Source organism: Coffea eugenioides, unplaced genomic scaffold (genome assembly GCF_003713205.1).
Source record: "Coffea eugenioides isolate CCC68of unplaced genomic scaffold, Ceug_1.0 ScVebR1_715;HRSCAF=1439, whole genome shotgun sequence".
In the NCBI taxonomy this organism is placed as follows: Eukaryota; Viridiplantae; Streptophyta; class Magnoliopsida; order Gentianales; family Rubiaceae; genus Coffea; species Coffea eugenioides.
Genome location: NW_020864579.1, coordinates 13,843 through 18,807, shown reverse-complemented (window position 1 = coordinate 18,807; position 4,965 = coordinate 13,843). Strand labels below are relative to the sequence as shown.

Here is a 4,965-nt window from a genome sequence, read left to right as displayed (position 1 = left end):
GGCCGGTCCTAAGAGTAAATCACCCATATTACAGATTCCTACCCGACGTACATATCTATTCCTCCCAAGTATCCTGATAAAGGGTTTACGCTTATAACAGTCATGATTCATAGCTTACGCCCAAAAAGAGCACCTAGTCCTTTCCACTGACTCACATAATCGAAACAATAACACCATTTGGCCCCAAGCTCACTTCGCGCAGAGACCACGCGAAGCAGTAAAATATCTTCCATTCTTTCAAACCAGTTCTCGGCAATTTCGGGATCTAGTTCTCCAAGAAATTTAAGAGGTGTGAACTTTTGGAACTGATTTAGGACTCTATCTTCACTTACTTCAAGGTTCCTTTACTAGTTACCCGGTGTTTGACCTTGTTGGTCAACCGAATGGCCAGTAAACAGTAGATCGGTCATACGATTGATAGCTGTAGCTACCTGGTCCCCTACTCCACCTCCGGGTCCCTGGTTCTAATTGACTACAAACCTTTATTCCTCTTCTTGGTCCTGGACCTATTCTCCTTTATTACTCACTGGTCTAGGGTCCAAGTATTTTAACCAATGGGTAAGTACGTGTTGGTACATGATAGATGATTATTCCTTTACAAAAGTCAAATAAAATGAAATCGGAGTCACAATAAGGGAGTGAAAATATAAAGCAATTAAATGCCAATGTCGTAATAAAGTCGAGGTCAAAGTCACCGTAACAGTCACAGTCCAATTCACAGTCACAATCAAAGTCAAAGTATTATACATTCCAAGGCTCATAGTAGTTGTTTGTAAGATAACTAGACCAAAAGTATCAGGTACAAGACTCACAGATACAAATACAGTCATACAGTCATATCAAGGAAAAATCCAGTGCAAGTAGTCAAAAGAAAATTGTACAACCACCGAGTCACCACATCCCTTATCCTTTCTATGTATAGTAGTCAAAATCATCCAAAGTAGTAGCCTAGAGGTGTAGGCTTAGTTTGATGCGGGACTAGCTGACCCTCCTCCGGTCTAGGCAAGGTCAACACTTGCCTCGTCTCCAATGTTAGAGACGTCACCACTTAAGTCTACTGAAGTCCCCAAACAGGTCATCACAAACATTCAGGTTTGACTCGACTCTATTCCTCACTTTTATTGCCCCCTAAACGCGTTCCTGAGCTTCTCCAAGTTACATACAAAGATTTACCAATCCTTTGATGGCCTTCAACCATATCATACCTGTGCTCCTTAATTCGATCGGCTTGCATTTTAGTTTCCTTTAGTTGATTGACTTCAGCTTTAAACCTAGCATTGTCCCGGGCAAGCAACTTTCGCTCCTTCACAACGGCCAACACTACTCCATTAGAATAGGTAAAATTTGCAGACACTCACACCACTTGTAGTGATTAGATAAGCCCCAATAGGCTCTAGGCCTCCGGGTCTGATTTGATACTTAATCATCGGTAAGTCCCCACGGGATGGCTCGCCAACCGGTCTATTACTAGGGCCGCCAGATTCATCCAGCCTACACAAAGTGTAGATAAACTTAAGTACTCTTAAGGGAAAATAATCAAATATAATCCTCAAGTCGAAAATTCCTAACTCGCCCAAACCAATTCAAACCTAGGCTCAAAATTTTTTTTTTCCTTCCAGTGATCACTTAACTTTCAAACCAATCCCACAGTCCAGCATCCTGAGCTTTTATGTCTAGGATACTCTACAAAGATCTGAAGCCTAAGCTCTGATACCAACTGTGACAGCCCCACCTCTCCCTAGGGCAAACCCCAGGGTATCAACGGACTGCCTGCCCAACTCTCGCCAGGACTCAGTCGTTCAAACTACTAATATCATCAATGAAACGAATGTAACATTTGACAAAGCAGGGGATTGAAACACTAACTCAAACATAATCACTAATTCAACAATTCAGCTTAGTACATATATCATCGTATGCCAACTTACCACGCTTCACTCAAAATTACATAATATAAATCACCCTTAAGAATTTAAGCTTACAAGTCTGCTTAAACGAAAGTTACAACCTCAAAACGCAAGAACGGCAAAATAAAGCTAAGAAAGCCCTCGATCAAATCCCTTCCCGATCTGTTAAGGAAAACAAAGGGAATGGAGTGAGCTAAAGCCCAGTGAGGTTCCAGGTAAACAAGTAAACACATAGCCACATAAAATCACAAAATAGCCAACTAAACACCGTACAGTAAAATAACAGTTCAATTCAAGGATACGGGTGGCTTTCAAAAGCCAAAGGTCCACTTGAGCTTGATCATAATTGCCTCCTGTTGACACTCCGTCAACACTTGTAACAGTATATAGGTCCGTAGAACACCACTTTCACCAGTCTCCGTCCACCAAACAACCCCCCACCGGGCCCGCACTCCATAAACAGTAGTTTGGTAATACTCGAGTATACCAGGAATCCGAGTTTCCAATGCTCAAGGATTCCAATGAAACAGTATCAAGCCGAGGATTTTATCACTGGTGGTGCTGGACAACACAACAAGCAAGCACAGCGGCTATGCTTCACCAGGGACCTCCAAGCAAGATTCAATTTCCAGTGAACAGTAAACAGTCCTCAAGGTTTATCGGCCTTCTCGACCAAGCCCTTGCTGGCTCGATACAACCGACTCACCTATGAGGTTGGGTACCCAAACAGTAACAGTAGTTGGTGGAATGTCATCCACGCAACTTAAGCACAGTCATGTATAGCAATATCTCATTTCATGTTAATTCATTCAGTAAGTAGAGCCTCAGTGAAAAGAAAAAATAAGAAAGGTCGAGTGCGATAAAGTACACACTCGCCTCAATTTTAATTAAAACAGTGTTTGGCTCAAACAATAACAATTCAATACTTTCAAGTACACGAATATTTCTCATAACAAGTAGCAGGTAGTGGAACACTCACCTGTCAAGCAAAAGTAATAATCGACGTCAAACGTCTCAGTTACGATCACCGTCGTTGCCCAAACCTAGGTCAACGAGTGAAAACATTAATAATTGGATTCGTTCCCTACTAAAGTATAGGTTCATTAAGAGGCCAAGTGAGTAGCTTAAGCTACTTAATCCGGCATGCAAATAGGGTCTAAACCACGGTGAAAGTTCATGGAAAACAAGTCTAGTATGTACATGAAAGTTTGGCAAAAGAAAAGTTTCACTACAGCTCAAAGGCTTCATTACGGGTTAAACTGTCTCGCCCGGCCAGCCTCGGGAAAACGGTCATTGCTCATTGTGGGAAAGTCAGAATTTGGTTCCGTCAGTTGCATTGGAAACTAGGTTCATAAGGCTAAATTTGTCTAGAAGAAACCATTTCCAAAATCCCAACATAAGTGGCTCAAAATTAAGAAACCAAATGAACTTTCTGGACTGTCTCGGATGAACAGTACTTCCCGGACAGCCAACTTTCCAGACTCGCCACGGATCGCTCGGGATGAACCAGAAAATGAGCTTTGTACCGTTTTAAAGCTCTAAGAGTCTACTTTCAATTGCCATAAACGGCACTCAATTCTGATCAGTGAGTAACACGTTATGACCTTAACAAGATGGCTGGACAGAAAATTTCTGGACCTAGTCCAGTTTTCCTCCTTTGTTTATAACTCAAAATTTATTCAACCAAATTGGCTAATTTTTTGTAGACAACCTCCACACACATAACCCAACATATAATACTCACATTTGTAGCCAAAATGTGCATGAAAATATCAAGGAAAAACCGGGCAGCAAGCTTAAAAAGTTTCGGTCAGCACACTTTAAAAAATTTCTAACTTCTACTCTTCTTGTTATTTTCATTCCTTGCACATAACAAGTATTAGATCCAACTAAATAGGGGTTTAAAACATATCAATACTTCATAAACACACATGAATAAGGGTTAGACATTTCATCAAACACTTGGTATGCATATTAGTAAACCTAACCATTACTTGATTAACTCAAGAAACTAACCCCAAATTCAACCATAACAAGTTGTTTTCACCATTTCAACCTCAAGTAGATGATATAACATCATAAACCCAAATTTTAAAGATTACATACCTTACTTACAAGTTGCTTTGGTCACCAAACAAACCACCACAATAGAAGCTTTAGGCTTGAAACAACCTCAAAGATTGAAGGAAATTTTCTCACAAACTCTAGATCTTTCTCTTTTGGTTTTTGTTCAAGATCAAACTAAGGTTGTCATAGCAAGAAGATGGAGTTTTCTTCCTTCCCTTGGAAGCCCTTAAGGTGGACGAAATTTTGGAGGAAAATGAAGCAAAGTTGGTTTAAAATTCCTCTAATCCTTTGGTCAAACAAGATACATGGCTAGGGTTTTGCCACATGGCTCCATTATTGTCCTAACCTTTCTTAATCTTTGACTAATGCCATTCTTACCTTTCCAAATGCACCAATAATTATTCAACACCTCTAATCTCTCACATAAAGTCTCTACCACTAATAAAAGAACACTTGGACAATTACAAGTGGTGAATTATTTACAACCTAGCTCAAGGAAATATTTTACTTCAAGTAAAATGAATTGAAATGAAATGCATGGAAATTATTATAACACATAGAAAATAATTTGTAAGGGCATATATTAAATGGTCTAGATCTTATAATAAGGCATGTAAGTAAGAAAATTGTGTTTTAAAGTGAGGGTCAATACAAGGGATTTGTTGTAACACATTGTGAAATATAATGCTAGGGCATATAAGAGGTGGTTTAAATCTTGGTGCAAGGCATGTAGTTTGGGGAAATTGTATTTTAAAAATGAGGGTTCTCACACTCTCTCCCCCTTAAAGAATTTCGCCCTCGAGATTCTCAGCTTGATTACTGAGTAGTTCAAAATATTTTCGATGAATATCCTTTTTAACTCTCTCGAGTCCTGTGAGCGCATGCTTTAGTAAGACCAGCAATACAAAGCCATATTATGTAGGAATTGAAGCTACAAATCTTTATTTAGAACATGTTTCAATTTACAAGTTTCATAGTTGTATAACCTATC

At 39.5% G+C, this 4,965-nt stretch overlaps 1 long non-coding RNA gene across 1 annotated transcript; it reads right to left on the bottom strand.

Moving 5' to 3' along the window:
- Positions 1 to 1,923: 1,923 nt before the first annotated feature.
- On the bottom strand, positions 1,924 to 4,134 carry LOC113758785. The gene is made up of 3 exons (XR_003466853.1): positions 4,014 to 4,134; positions 2,887 to 2,950; positions 1,924 to 2,069 (listed from the first exon to the last, which is right to left on the bottom strand). It is a non-coding gene; the product is annotated as an uncharacterized LOC113758785 (long non-coding RNA).
- Between the last annotated feature and the right edge of the window lie 831 nt (positions 4,135 to 4,965).